Raw genomic sequence first — 14,599 nt, forward strand, 5'->3', positions numbered from 1 at the left:
CTTACAGACAGAGAAGAGACTTTGATGAATCCACGTACGCAGCAGTCGGTGCGTGCTGGAAAGTTAAAAAGATTGAGTATTAATCTTTTTTACACGAGCATTGCTCAAAATCAGTACCAGCGTTGGTATCGATCCGCCCACCTCTACCTACATTACAGACCACAGGTTTCCTTATTCTCAATATCAGCATCGGACGTTTAGTGGATTTGCGCCTATTGTCTCCTGTTTGGAAGTGTTGGGCTACTGGTTGACCTGTAAGTACTTAACTTAGTAATACGTACCACTAACACCTTTTAACCAAATCTTAACCACACTATTTTGTTCGTCCTGTTACCTCACGGTTGAATCTCGTGTCAGCTGGGCGTACACTGCAATTTTTGGCCCATTTTCAGCCGATTTTTCACTCGTGCTACTATTTTTGCGATCGGGCCGAGTTTCGGCTCAATCGCGTGTCGTGCATCGTATAGTTTACACAGGTAAACGAGGAGCGATTCACACCTCACGACCAACTCCCGATCAGAAATCGCAGCGTCGCAAGAATATCAAACATGTTTGAGATTCAAATCGCTCCTCGTGAGAGTATCGCACTGTTGAAGCAGTTCCACGAGCCGACTCTCGACACGAGCCGATTTAGTCGTACAGTTTGAGCTGGAGCTGAGTACACGATTTAAAATATCGTACAGTGTACGCCCAGTGGAAAATTCTACGTGTTAAACTGTTTTTATAATGGATGTTGTAGCGCTAACTAACCCAGCCAGATAACGTAGCTACTTATTTGCTACTATACGAATATTATTCTGTTTGGTTCTTTTGTTTAGTAGATCAGTGGTTCCTGTTAAGCTGGGCGTACACTGTGCGATTTTTGGCCCATTTTCAGCCGATTTTTCACTCGTGCGACTATTTTTCGATCGGGCCGAGTTTCTGCTCAATCGCGTGTCGTGCATCGTATAGTTTCAGGTAAACGAGGAGCGATTCACACCTCACGACCAACTCCCGATCAGAAATCGCAGCGTCGCAAGAATATCAAACATGTTTGAAATTCAAATCGCTCCTCGTGAGATCGCATGAGAGCGTCGGGTCGTATAGTGTGAGTATATGAATCGTGAGCTGTGAACTTTTAAACCCTGCGATTTAGTCGTACAGTTTGAGCTGGAGCTGAGTACACGATTTAAAATATCGTACAGTGTACGCCCAGCTTTACAAATATAAAAGCTTATGTTGCGATTTGGTCTCCTCCCTATCGCAGCATGTTCGTTTTAACAGGGTTCGTACGGTCATGAAAAACCTGGAAAAGTCATGGAATTTGAAAATAGCAATTTCCAGGCCTGGATAAGTTTTGGAAAAATAAAAAATACTCAAATGTTTTGGAAATTTGCTTGACACAATAAATGTATGTCGTTCCGATAACCGGAAGAAAAAAAAAATATATATAATATAGCCATTTTCTTTCATTGTGCGGACCACTAATAATAATAATAATAATAATAATCTTTATTTGTATAGCACCTTTCATACATACATGTAACTCAAAGTGCTTTACAGTATAAATAAAAGAAACATTAAAAGGATATAAGACAAAGACAAAAAGAAAATGTTAAAAGAAATTAAAGATAAAAATATTAAAATAACATAAAAAGTAAAAAGTGAAGTAAGATAATAAAAAGTAAAGTAAATAAGATAAAACTATTAAGACAGAGTTTCTTAACTAAAAGCGGATCTAAACAGGAATGTTTTGAGACTGCTCTTAAAACTATGCAGGGATGAAATGCCTCTGAGCTCTTCAGGAAGAGAATTCCAGAGCTTTGGGCCATAGTGGCTAAAAGCACCCTCGCCAATCTTTAATCGGCTTTTAGGAATCACCAGTAGATTACTGTTTGAAGACCTGAGAGACCTGACTGGAACATATCTAACCATCATTTCACTTAGGTAAAGAGGGGCAAGACCATGAAGACATTTAAAAACCATGACTAGAACCTTAAAATCTATTCTAAAGCTGACAGGTAACCAGTGCAGTGAGTGGAGTGCAGGTGTAATATGATCTCTCTTTCTCCTGCGGGTCAGAACCCTTGCAGCCGCGTTCTGAACTCGCTGTAGGTGCGAAATAGAGCTCTTTGGAAGAGCAGATAGAACAGCGTTACAATAATCTAGCCTTGATGTGATAAATGCATGGACAAGTTTTTCACTGTCAGCAGGAGAGAGCATATCTCGGACCTTAGCGATGTTTCGAAGATGAAAGTAAGCTGTCTTGCATGTAGTCATGATGTGTGATTTGAAGCTGAGCTCATTATCAAAGGTGACGCCCAGGTTCTTAACACATTGTCTGGCTTTCAGATTCATTTGACTTAAATAAGTTTGGACATCATTCCTTTGTGAATCACTGCCAAGAACAAGAACCTCTGTCTTCTGTTTATTTAACTGCAGAAAATTGTCAGACATCCATGTCTGTATATCATCTATGCAGTCAAACAGTGAGCAAATTGATTTTAGGGCTTTAGGTTCTAGCGAAATATAAAGTTGAGTGTCATCTGCATATTGATGATAACTAATACCATGTTTATTAATGATGTGTGGTAACGGAAGCATATATAGGTTGAATAGTAACGGCCCAAGAATTGATCCTTGGGGGACGCCACAAGTTATTTTTTGACGTCTGGAGGAAGAGGTACCTAATGCTACATAGTAATCACGCCCAGTTAGGTACGATCTAAACCAGTCTAAGACTAAGCCACTAAGGCCTACCCAGCTCTGTAGTCGATCAAGAAGTATTTCATGATCAACGGTGTCAAAAGCGGCGCTTAAATCTAGCAGAAAAAGGACTGAGAGTTTGCCTGCATCCTTATTCAATCTCAAGTCATTTACTACCTTAACTAGGGCTGTTTCAGTGCTGTGGAGAGCTCTGAAACCAGATTGAAAAGTGTCATTTATTTGATTTACTTTGACATAGTCATTCAACTGAATTGACACTACTTTTTCAATGATTTTGCTAAGAAAGGAAAGGTTAGATATAGGTCGATAATTATTAAGAATTGTGGGATCAAGATTTCTGTTCTTTAATAGTGGTTTAACCATTGCAGTTTTAAAAATTTTAGGGAATTCACCCAATTGCAGAGACTGATTAACAATCGTTAGAACTTCATTTGCTAATGAGCTCAGAACCTGCTTGAAAAAGCTTGTTGGTAAAGGGTCCAGTTCACAAGTAGAGGATTTTAGTGATGAAATCACATCAAGTAGTGTTACCATGTCAACTTCTTGGAAATAAGACATATTAAAGTTAAGCTGAGTAACTGATATAAGGGTTGATGGTCTATTAGTGCTTGTTGCTATGTTCTGCCTTATACTAGTAATCTTGTCCCTAAAAAATATAGCAAACTCCTCACATTTTTCAACTGAAACAGTCTCAGGGAAGCCACAGGAGGTGGGGTTTACTAGCTGATCTATGCTTCTGAACAAGACAGCTGAGTTATTATTGGATGAATTGATTAAGGTAGAGAAATAGTTTTTCCTTGTTGATTTCACTTCACTGTTGTAATTCTGCAATGTTGTTTTATAAATATCAAAATGTACTTGCAATTTTGACTTTCGCCAACGTCTCTCAGCCTGCCTACAATCTTGCCTAAATTTTACAATAGATGGAGTGTTTCTCCAGGGCATCTTAATTTTACCAGAGATTATTTTAGTTACCTTTGGTGCCACAGCATCAATACAGTTCCTAACTCTGTGTGTGAATGTTTCAACTAGCTCATTCCCATTTTCTGAGAGGGGAGGGAGGGACTGTATCATGTCTGTGAAGGCCACGGCACTGCCAGCACTGAGATAACGCTTGGTTATTGTACGCTTTTCACTGAGTGTTCTAGTAGATAATGACATGTTGAAAAATACACCAAAATGGTCAGAGATTGCAACATCAGTAATTTCAGTATTATTAACCTCTATACGTTTAGAAATGACCAAATCTAAAATGTGGCCATGCTTATGAGTTGGGCCTGATACATGCTGTATGAGATCAAAAGAGTTAAGCATCCTCATGAATTCTGAAGTGATTGGATTTGTGGATATATCCATGTGAATATTAAAATCCCCAGCAATTAAAACATAATCAAAATCAATTAAAATCCTTGAAAGCATTTCTTCAAAATCTTCAAGAAAATCTGCATGTAGTCTGGGAGGATGATGGATAACAATCAAAAGAACTGAATAAGTAACTTCACACGTTAGTTCACTGCGTTAGCGGCGGACTCCAAGCGGAGCTGTAGATTGTACTTTGATGTAAATCACGTAATGCTGGTAAATGCCGATTAAACAATGGCTGCTTCAGTTGGACAAATACAAGCTGTGGCTTGAGAAAGACAAGGACACGGGGCGTGCAAAATGTGCACTGTGTGGTTAACCAATCGGTTAATGATGGGGTTAGAGACTGAAAAGTCCGTCGTTAAGCGCGACCCTAGATTTAGATACGCTTTAATCGTAAATACAGTATAGAAAAAAACTAACAATGTTCTCGTGCGTACAACGCGAGAAAGAGCGATCGCGTTGCCGAGATGGACTGCGGTCGAGGCTGTGCTGCCTCAGCTTATCGTACACAACACACCACTACACTCCACACCACTCCACTACACCCCACAGTGTTGCCACTGCTCCTCCGCGCACCACGCGAAATAAAAAAAAAGTTGGTCGTAACTCCGGTTTATATTGATATTGAAAATACGGTAAATGTTTATTTTTTCAATTAAACCACGTGGCTTGTCATTAATTTATGATATACTGTGGAATTTTGGCCTGTATTTTTTCTTATTTTTCATGTCTACACATATGTTTAGAGAATGTATAGTCATTAAAATTTCCCTCAAAGTCATGGAAATTAATTGTCAAAAAAGTGTATGAACCCTGTTTTAACCTTTTATTACAACCAAGTTAAAAATACAGAGATCTCTGGAGAGTACACAACAAAAGCATAAACTACTCTACTCTGTGGTATTCGTATGGTTTTGTGTGTAGGTCTGAAAACAGACTGTTTTCACCTCTTCTTTATAGTAGAAGGGGGAGTATCGCCCCCACCCTTTCTGATGTGTGATTGAATCTCCCAATGTCTGAAAACTTGTCTGCGTGTTTCTCAAAATAGATTACATGTCAGTCACTCTGCCCCCCCCCCCCGTGAACTTGATTTGACCTTTCTACTGTTTTGCACTTGTACTCCGCCTTCGTCTCACAGATGCTGACGACCTGTTTTCAACTTAAAACATATTCTTTGAACTTGCACAGGTGTTGACACATTCTGTGGAACAACAGATACGCTGTAAAACTGACATGGCATTTAATAAGAAATGGCACGGAGATCTATGTTGAGGAACAGTTTGAATAAAGTAGATGTGTTCGATTTACACCACATGTGCATGTTTTTCTTTACCTGTTTTTTATGTGCATATTTTACTTTTTATGTCAATTTTAATGATTGTGAAGTGTGGAATTTTAAAATTATTTTATTATCATTTTCAGTCCAACAGAAATGTTGAAGTTGTCTTAACTGTGAGACATTTGAGATCTTCTGAAGCGGTGAGTTATATTTTAAAAATGCGACTGATGAATTTCTCAGTAAAATCCATATAAATAAGCAACAGTTTAAAGTAGGGGTGAGCTGCAATAGTCGCTGATTCGACTATAGTCGACTATACCCCCTAGTCGACTTTGAACGTCATAGTCGAATGTACCATTCTAACTCCATGGGGGTGCCCAAGAATGCAGCTAAGCATTAGTTGTTACATGAAATGTCTTTGTTTTTGTTATATATAGCCTTTTGTCAAATAAAATCATCCTAATTTCTGTTAATAAATAATAAAAAATGATGTTTGCGCATTAACAAAAAATCCTTAGTTGAATACACCCCTAGTTTAAAGCACACACACGGCCTACAGGTAGCCTGTAGGCCCAATTGTACCTTTTGGATTTGAATACATAATGCAGCCTTGTTTGTTTTTAGGTCTTTGAACAGGCTCCCAATCTCATTACACACACAGGCTGGGTTATACATCCTTTAACACAGTATTAACACAGTATCTCCCAATCTCATTACACACACAGGCTGGGTTATATATCCTTTAACACAATATTAACACAGTATCTCCCAATCTCATTTTACACACACAGGCTGGGTTATACATCCTTTAACACAATATTAACACAGTATCTCCCAATCTCATTATACCCACATAGACAGAGTTATAGACCCTTCTGAACAGGAAAATAACTCTGCTATGGCGTATAATAGTGCCAAATCTCACACAACATACATACACAACATATTCCGCAAATATACTATTTGCAAGCAAACATCACACAATTTTCAAATGAAAACCATGACTTACAACTATTGCATTTTGTATTTGTAAATTCATATGTGAGCAAATGCACAGCAACTTTCTATTACATCACACTACACTTACAAATACATACATACCAAAAATGTCCTTTGTGGATCATGTGACTTTGCACACTTTTAGCAGGAGTGCTTTCTAAAGAGGCCAACATAATTCTTACCTTCAATCTACCTGGAAACATGGCACATTGAGTAATCGTGTGCACAGGTGAATTTGTGATATGTTGGTGCTGCCCATAGATTAATTCTCTGATGAACAATAATTTAAAAGATCAAATCACACTGCTGGAACTCATAAGGAGCTTCAACAGACCAAAGCAGCTCTGCAGCACCATGAGGGAGAAAGGAAGGAAAAGAACAACTTTGAAAATAAAGTTGATGAGCCCTACAAAATAAAAGTCCCTATAGACTGGCATATAGAGTGGCACTGAACCAGAGAGAGACACGTAATCATAACATAGACAAGTGTTTTCATTTTAGTGAAGTAATGAAGCCTAGCGCTGTCTCCTGATTTTGAACATGGGTTAAAGGTCTCCGTCACCATGACGGATTTCCGTCATTTGAATTTTTTGGGTGAAAAATCTGTCAAATCATAATAATAAACCACACGCTGTCTGTTTTGAGGCTGAAATGTGATCCTCTCACTGGTGCTCATCAGCGCTGGATGGATGACGGCGGTGTCATTTGATTGACTTAAATTATTATTGAATTAATCATGCCCACATGCCTGTTTTTAACATTTTGTGTCTGTGTTAACAAAATCTTTAGGTTACAGCATTTTCTCAGAATATCAATAGAAATTTAGTTTTTTATTTATTTTCACCATAGTGATTACCTGACTTATTTATTAATTAATGTACAGATTAATCATTAAATATTCATTCATTCATTTTAAATATTATAATGTCATTTCCATACTATAAATTGACTACATTTCTAATTTTATTTGAATTTGTAGTGAAATATAGAAGTTATGGTTATTTATATTGAAGAATCTCTCCACCGATCACAGACTTTTCTTCATTTAGCTTTAATACAGCTGGAGAAAAAAGGCGCATTTTTCTTCCATTTAAAATGTCTTAACTTTCTTATTTATAACCAATTTTAACATGGATGGTGTTGTTCTGTTTGTATTTAAAGGCTCTATCCAGTGGTGTGATTTAAATTGCCATTTACCTACTTAAAGCAGGTAATCTAACTGCTTATGTTTTTGCGATAGTGAATCTGATAAAACCAAGAGAGCTTCATACCTTTTTAAAACTCACCAGGATTCACTAAATTTGACTTGATCTTTAAATAATTTTCTGGAGGAACCCCCGGATAACTCCATTATATAAATATTTGTGTACATTTATTGCTCAGGTGTTGCATTTTGTCTCTTCATAGATTCTCTCCTCTCCTTACACAGGCTGTTTAGATTAATATACTTTATAAATGTGTGTATTGTGTAGAATTAGGCAAAAGAGGCTGTGTCCCAACTACACCACATTTTCAGTAATTGATGGCATTGTCTTTTGCCAGGAAAAATTCAGTCAAATGAACATTTCTTGCTTTAACCCATGTTTTAGAATGATTGTCTTTAGCATTATGCAGAGCCCAAACAGTTCTTTGTCATGATTGTTTCATCTTCATCTAACAATGAATTTGCTATGTCTTTTTCCTCTAGGAATTAATGCTGTCCACTTTCCTAAACACACAAACTACATAAACACATTGATCTATGAGGAGTATGTCAGACTGCTGGAAGCAGTAAACATGGAAAAGGAGAAAAGGTACCACTGCTTAGATTGTGGAAAGAGTTTTACTAACCACAGTCATCTCAAGAAACACCATCGCATTCACACAGGAGAGAAGCCATATCACTGCTCAGAGTGTGGGAAGAGTTTTACTGAACAGGGTCATCTCAAACAACACCATCGCATTCACACAGGAGAGAAGCCATATCACTGCTCAGTGTGTTGGAAGAGTTTTAGTACACAGACTAGTCTCAAAAAACACCAGCACATTCACACAGGAGAGAAGCCATATCACTGCTCGGAGTGTGGGAAGAGTTTTACTCAACAAAGTAATCTTCAACTGCACCAGCGCATTCACACAGGAGAGAGGCCATATCACTGCTCAGAGTGTGGGAAGAGTTTTAATCAACAGAGTAGTCTCAAAAATCACCAGCGCATTCACACAGGAGAGAGGCCGTATCACTGCTCGGAGTGTGGGAAGAGTTTTACTCAACAGAGTCCTCTTCAACGTCACCAGCGCATTCACACAGGAGAGAAGCCATATCACTGCTCGGAGTGTGGGAAGAGTTTTACTGAACAGCGTAATCTTCAACTGCACCAGCGCATTCACACGAGAAGAAGCCATATCACTGCTCAGAGTGTGGGAAGAGTTTTACTCAACAGAGTCATCTTCAATGGCACCAGCGCATTCACACAGGAGTGTGCTCTGGAGAATGAACCCCTCCAAATTAACCTGCTATAGGTACCATGCTAAACCAACTTTTAATCTCTGATTATTTCAACAGTAACTCAGTTGCTTTAACTTGTGTGGCATCCTACTGATTTCCCCTGTACTGCAGAAGTATTGGGATAATTATTTAGCACAGTTATCAGACTTCACTGTTGCAGTCTTTTATCCAGTGTGCTAGTGTTTAGTTCCAGGTACCATAATCACCTTTTGCACAACAAGTTTCAATTTGACTTGTCTATCTAGGTATTACCCTTTTACCTGCCCACACTTGCCAGACATAATGTCCTGGCACATTAGCTAAGCCAGATTGTACTGAAGCTGACTGTTTTTTTCCCCCTTTTGAACTAGTCTATAGGTATGCTTAGACAAACCATGGCTTTCCTAAAGCAGAATACTTGTCCATCTTTGGTTGTTCAGCTCCTTCAGATGCTTAAACCAGGTTGAAAGCATATTGACAAACCTAAAGGACTCCTTTGAAGAGACCCCTACCGTTCCAGGTCTAGTTTTTAAAATGTTCCTTCTATGTCAGCAGCAGGCTACCCTAGAAGTACATAAGGAAAAATAGACTTCTTAAACAGGACACTGCTAAGTTCTGAAGTTGAAAGCCTTCGCCACTACCTTCAACTGACCACTCATGCGCTGAATGATGTGCTCACCGAAAGTGAACATCACATGGGCTTAACAGAAACTGCCCACCTCCAAAAAAAGAGTGAGCTTGCCCGTGTAAGAGTTCAAGACTTTCTTGCGACTAGGTCTGGCACCCCTAGACATTCTACATTAGATACTGTGGAAAGCCAACATAGTCAGCACTCCACAGGTGTTGATACACCTGTTGTACATCCTAAGGCCCTGGCTCCAATCCCCATGAATAATCTTAGGTTAGATGTAACTAGCTCTTTCTCAGAGTATCCATATGATACTACTGACTGTTCCACTTCTGAAGCTCAAAGTGAAGCCTCTGTGGAGGATCACCTTCCTAGAGCAGATGCCCCGTCTGTGTCCATTTGCTACGTGTCGGCAGAGCCCTCTTTCTCATCCCTAGCTTCTGCCCCCTTACTCTTGTGTAACAACGAGAGTAAAACTAATCCTGCTATTTCCAGCCCTGTTTATTCTCTGCATGATGTCCAGACCAGGGACAACGCGTCAGTTACAGCAGCTAGGAAGCCTTACTTAAATGCTGAGCATCATTCCACTGACCCACGCACAGGCTAGGAGAGTGATGTACATGCTCTAGCTTTTTCCTCAAGGAGAAATGCAGGTATTTCTCAACTTGAGATGTGCAAAGGCTCACTGTTGCCCCCTATGGACAGAGACCAGGAAGGTAGAAAGCATGCTGGTGACCATTACAGTACAGCCCCTGTCCCCTCCCATTTGAGCGTGTGTTTATGTCGTCTACGTCTAGACGTCTGCATCTATGTAGCTGGGTGTGGTTGTGTCCGAGTGTGTTCATCAGTCTCACCTGTGCCTCTTCTCGTCATCACTCGGGGATTATGTGGTCTGTCTATTTAATGTGCATTCGCGCAGTGTCCCGTGCTCGTCTTTGTTTGAGTCTCCAACACTTAATGTTTACATGTTTTACGTGCGCTGTCTGCGCCATCTGTGTTACAATTAAAGTGAAGTTTGTGCGTAATCGCTGGACTCGTGCGTGCCTTGTCCTTCGCCCTGCGCCTAGCGTTACATTATCAAGGTTTCTTTCTCTTGATCTCAATAAAGAATCAGTTGACATGGTCACCTTGGCTTGTGTGTTGGTCATTAGCAGTTCACTCGGATTCTTTAAATTTCTGTGAAGATGTATGATGAATCGTGTTGTTAAAAGCACCATACAAATAATTTTGAATGAGATTATTGAAGTTTTATGAAAGTTAAAACCTTAGTGAAAACCTTGGATGTCTTCACTACTTACATCTCTTCCCTGAATTACGTCCTTTCCAGATTGGGTTCCAGAGCTGCTCTCAGTTTGTGCCAGAAGCTCTGGGTGTCCTGTGGTGATCTGGGCCAACTGAGGTATGTGTGTTACTTAACTAGACTTCTCATCCTGTAGTATGGAGATAACTGATGTGTTGGAATATCTTCCAGGAACACCAGGATGAGGGCATCATTTTTTTCATCAAACAGGTGGAAACTTGCCACCTGGATCTCTCTGGAACATCACTGGCTGGAAGTCCCTGCTCCAGCCCTGCTCTCCCTAAACAACCTGCCATCTGAGGAAGTGATAGAGGAATGAACTGATCAGGGTCAGAAGAACCAAGAGATGAATGGAGATGAATAATAAAAACTCCATCAACAGTACAGGAGTTTATATCAAGATCTATGAGTCGACTACCTCTGAGATTGGATGGGTAGCTGCATGTGAACTGATCAACATTTACAACTTGCGTATCATTGTTGGTGATTGTCCAGATAATGAATCAGGTATTGTCACATTCACACGAAAAATCATTTACTTGTATTTCCAAATAGGATAATTTTGGAAGGGATTCAATCACAGTCTCATTAATAACACTTATTGAATTTCTTCTAATCCACAAGCATTGTAATTCGCTGAGGTTTGCCAGAATGTGTGTCCAGTGTTTGCATCCTTACTTGAATCATCATGAGACTACTGACTTTTGTAATTGGTATAAATATTTCTGCTGATAGTGACTTTAATTCGTTCTTGCTGAGATCTAGTCTCCACAAGTTTGGTGTATATGTAAAGGTGTCAGGATGGATAGAGTGAATATTGAGATTTCCAGCAAAGAACATTTTTTAAGATTTCAGACCTTGCAAAAAGTTTGAAGGAATATTTCTCATTCCTTCGTTACCCTGGCTAAAACTTTTTAAACAATATAAAGACTTAAAAAATAAAAAGGGTGGTTGTCTGAGTCTGTTCTGGTTTGAGTATGATATGTCATTGTTGTTTAAGAGCAGTGACTTCAGATTTGAGACCTGAGAAGACAGATGATCTAATTGAAGTTTGAGTGATCTTGTTTGATTGCAGATCCAGGTGGGTCAGATTCTGTAATCCTTTAAATGCTCCTGGCTCTAGATTTTTTATTTGGTTGTCTTGTAAAAGTAAACATTGAAGGGAAAGCAAACACTCAAAATCACCTGCGTGGATTAAATTTAGTTTGCTGTGAAACAACTCTAGAGAGAAATATTCTTTTAAAGTAAATCTACCTTAGCCAATATGGAGCCTCTTCAGATTAGATAATTGTTTGAAAAGACAAAAATCTCAAAATGAAAATAAGTTGGAAAAGCATCCTGAAAACACAACTTGTGAAATATTTAATCGACTTTTGTTTACTTAAAATATGATCTCATCATTCTATAACAGGGGTCGGCAACCTTTGAGACACGGAGTGCCAACTTTAACATGTCTAGTCAATGAGTGTGCCGAGTGGCGAACGTAAGTTGTTGAGGGGGGGTGTGTAAATGAACACAATTATATTGCAATTATATTATATAGCGATCGATCGCCAAGTATAAACGCCTCCGCTTAGCAGAGCGTTGAGGAGTGATTTCGATGTCGCATGCCACTGATTATGCCTCCGCGTGCCAAAGGTTGCCGACCCCTGTTCTATAACTTCATTTGCTCAATTTGTTTGCTGAGTTCAGATGTTCTTTAGAAGAGTCCAAAATGTGCTTAAAACCTTGTGTAAATGTTAAACTAACTGTAAAATGTAGCAAATTTGTCTAATAAAATTCAGCTAAAATGTGGAACATATGTATGGATTTTCATTAATGAAAGTGTTAAATAATATAAAATAAAAGACAAACAATGACAAGAAAATGCATTCCAGACAGTGGAAAACTTCCTGGTTCGATCCATGATCCATGAGGGCAAAAATACAAAATCCAAAAGTGACAGCAAAACTCCATTCAACAAACCTGCGACATGGCGATACAGTTTGTTTCACTCTTGTGCGCTCGGCACAGTGCTGACGCACCAGTGTCGTTCGTCCCATCACTACTAACCACTGGGCATAGATTATAAAATGGCATAGTTATTTGAACTGCAGACTTAACTAAGTTTTAGTTAAAACCTTCTCTGTTTTGTGTTCAACTTTTGTTTAGATAGTCTTCATCAAGATTTGTATATACAAAGTTCTCTTTGCTGTGCATGCAACAACCTCTCTTCTTTATCTGATTAAATTGACAACTGATATAGTGTTCCCCAGGCTCAGACACACCACATTAATTTTTAGTTATTAAGCCAGCTCCATTACCCTTTGTTCTGACCATGTTGGAATAAACCAGCTGAGCTCATTAACATACAGCCGCGCTGCTCTACTGTTTAAAGTCGGCGCCATATTAGTTGCATTGTTCTCCATAAGAGAACAGACTACAACTCCCACCTTATCAAACACACACGCACATTCGCACACAAGCACACGCACACATTTACTCCCCCCCCCTTTTTTTTTTTTTACTTACACACACACACACTAGATACCCAGTCTTCACTGTAAATATACTGATCCTTGTTGATGCTGTTTGTGTTTTAGAATAGTTGGTTTTAAATAAATGTATCATTTAATTTCACCAAATTGTTTGTGTTGATCTCATTCATGGGTGTCGGTGCCTTCGCCCTGACCCCTCCCGAGTATGAGTTCGGGAGCGGTGAGTCCGGAGAGGATGAGAGTCTCTCACACCCCCCCCCCCCTGTTCATTTGGAGGAAGAGAGCGAGGCCAGCTGCTTCCCCTCCGTTTCCGCAGCTTCCCAGACGTCAGAAGAGGAGAGGGTCAGCAGCCCGTCGTCGGTATACTCAGAACCGAGCGAGGAGGAGGACAGCGCCTCTGGGTGTTCGGGGGACACTGTTCACTCCAGGAAGGAGGTTCCTCGGTCCCCCTCAACGGTGACCAGCGTGGACCGTTCCTGCTGCACGGCCGCGGAGGAACCGATGTCCGTGGGGCGGAGCGTCTCCGAGTCGGAGGAGGAGATGGAGACGTCAAGAGGTGAAGCGCCGGTAACTCCGGGAGCGCGAGAGGGTCTCGGCGTAGCCAGAGGTCCGAGGTGGGGGTTCTGCACGCCCTTGGAGACGCCGTGGATACCCGTCAGCATGCGGCACGGAGTCCGGCCTCCGGGAGCGTCCAAAAAGGTGGCCGAAGCTCCCTGAGGGAGGCCACCGGGCGCACGGCCGATGGGAAAATCAAGCATTGCAACGCGCACTCGGAGTGCGGCTCCGAGGACCAGAGAGACTCCGCCGCCTGTTCCGTCTGCCTCGCCGGTGTCCCCATGAGGGGTCGTGCCACCAATAGCGCTGTGGCAGGCAGCCAGAATGTTATCGTGGCTGCCTGTGCCTGTTTGTCTGTCTATTCCCGTGTTTCTCCCAAACCCCTTTTTCCCGCACCTGTGCCTTGTCTCGAGATCACGAGGGTGTGTGTTAATCACCAATTTAGTGTGCGTTCGCGCAATGTCTTGTGCTCGTCTTTGTATAAAGTTTCGTGCCTGTGTGAGTGTGTCTGTTTACGCTTGCCCTCCGCACGGAGCTTACACGTGTGTTTGTTGTCATTAAACGTTTCATGTCGCATTGTTCGACTGTGCCTCCTCCTTCCAGCGTCACAGCACCAATTGTCATTGATAGCAGTTCGGAGTCTGAGGCAGTTGTGGAATCAGAAGACAGGTAACTGGTGTTGAACACTTTTATTGACTATTCATTGTAATTATATATTTGAAGAAAAATACTTAACATATACAGTGGGGAAAATAAGTATTTAGTCAGTCACCAATTGTGCAAGTTCTCCCACTTAAAAAGATGAGGCTGGTAATTGACAATCATA

The 14,599-nt window shown here is 40.5% G+C and overlaps 2 pseudogenes across 1 annotated transcript; one reads left to right on the forward strand and one right to left on the reverse strand.

Annotated features, from left to right (window-relative positions):
• The first annotated feature begins 4 nt into the window (after positions 1-4).
• On the forward strand, positions 5-12,538 carry LOC143510081 (uncharacterized; annotated as a pseudogene). The gene is made up of 6 exons (XR_013129881.1): positions 5-254; positions 5,494-5,550; positions 7,511-7,559; positions 8,037-8,848; positions 10,769-10,840; positions 10,913-12,538. The product of XR_013129881.1 is annotated as an uncharacterized LOC143510081 (transcript).
• Positions 10,953-11,996, reverse strand: LOC143510084 (toll-like receptor 4; annotated as a pseudogene).
• Positions 12,539-14,599: the final 2,061 nt, after the last annotated feature.

This window comes from Brachyhypopomus gauderio, chromosome 3 (assembly GCF_052324685.1).
Source record: "Brachyhypopomus gauderio isolate BG-103 chromosome 3, BGAUD_0.2, whole genome shotgun sequence".
Lineage (NCBI taxonomy): Eukaryota > Metazoa > Chordata > Actinopteri > Gymnotiformes > Hypopomidae > Brachyhypopomus > Brachyhypopomus gauderio.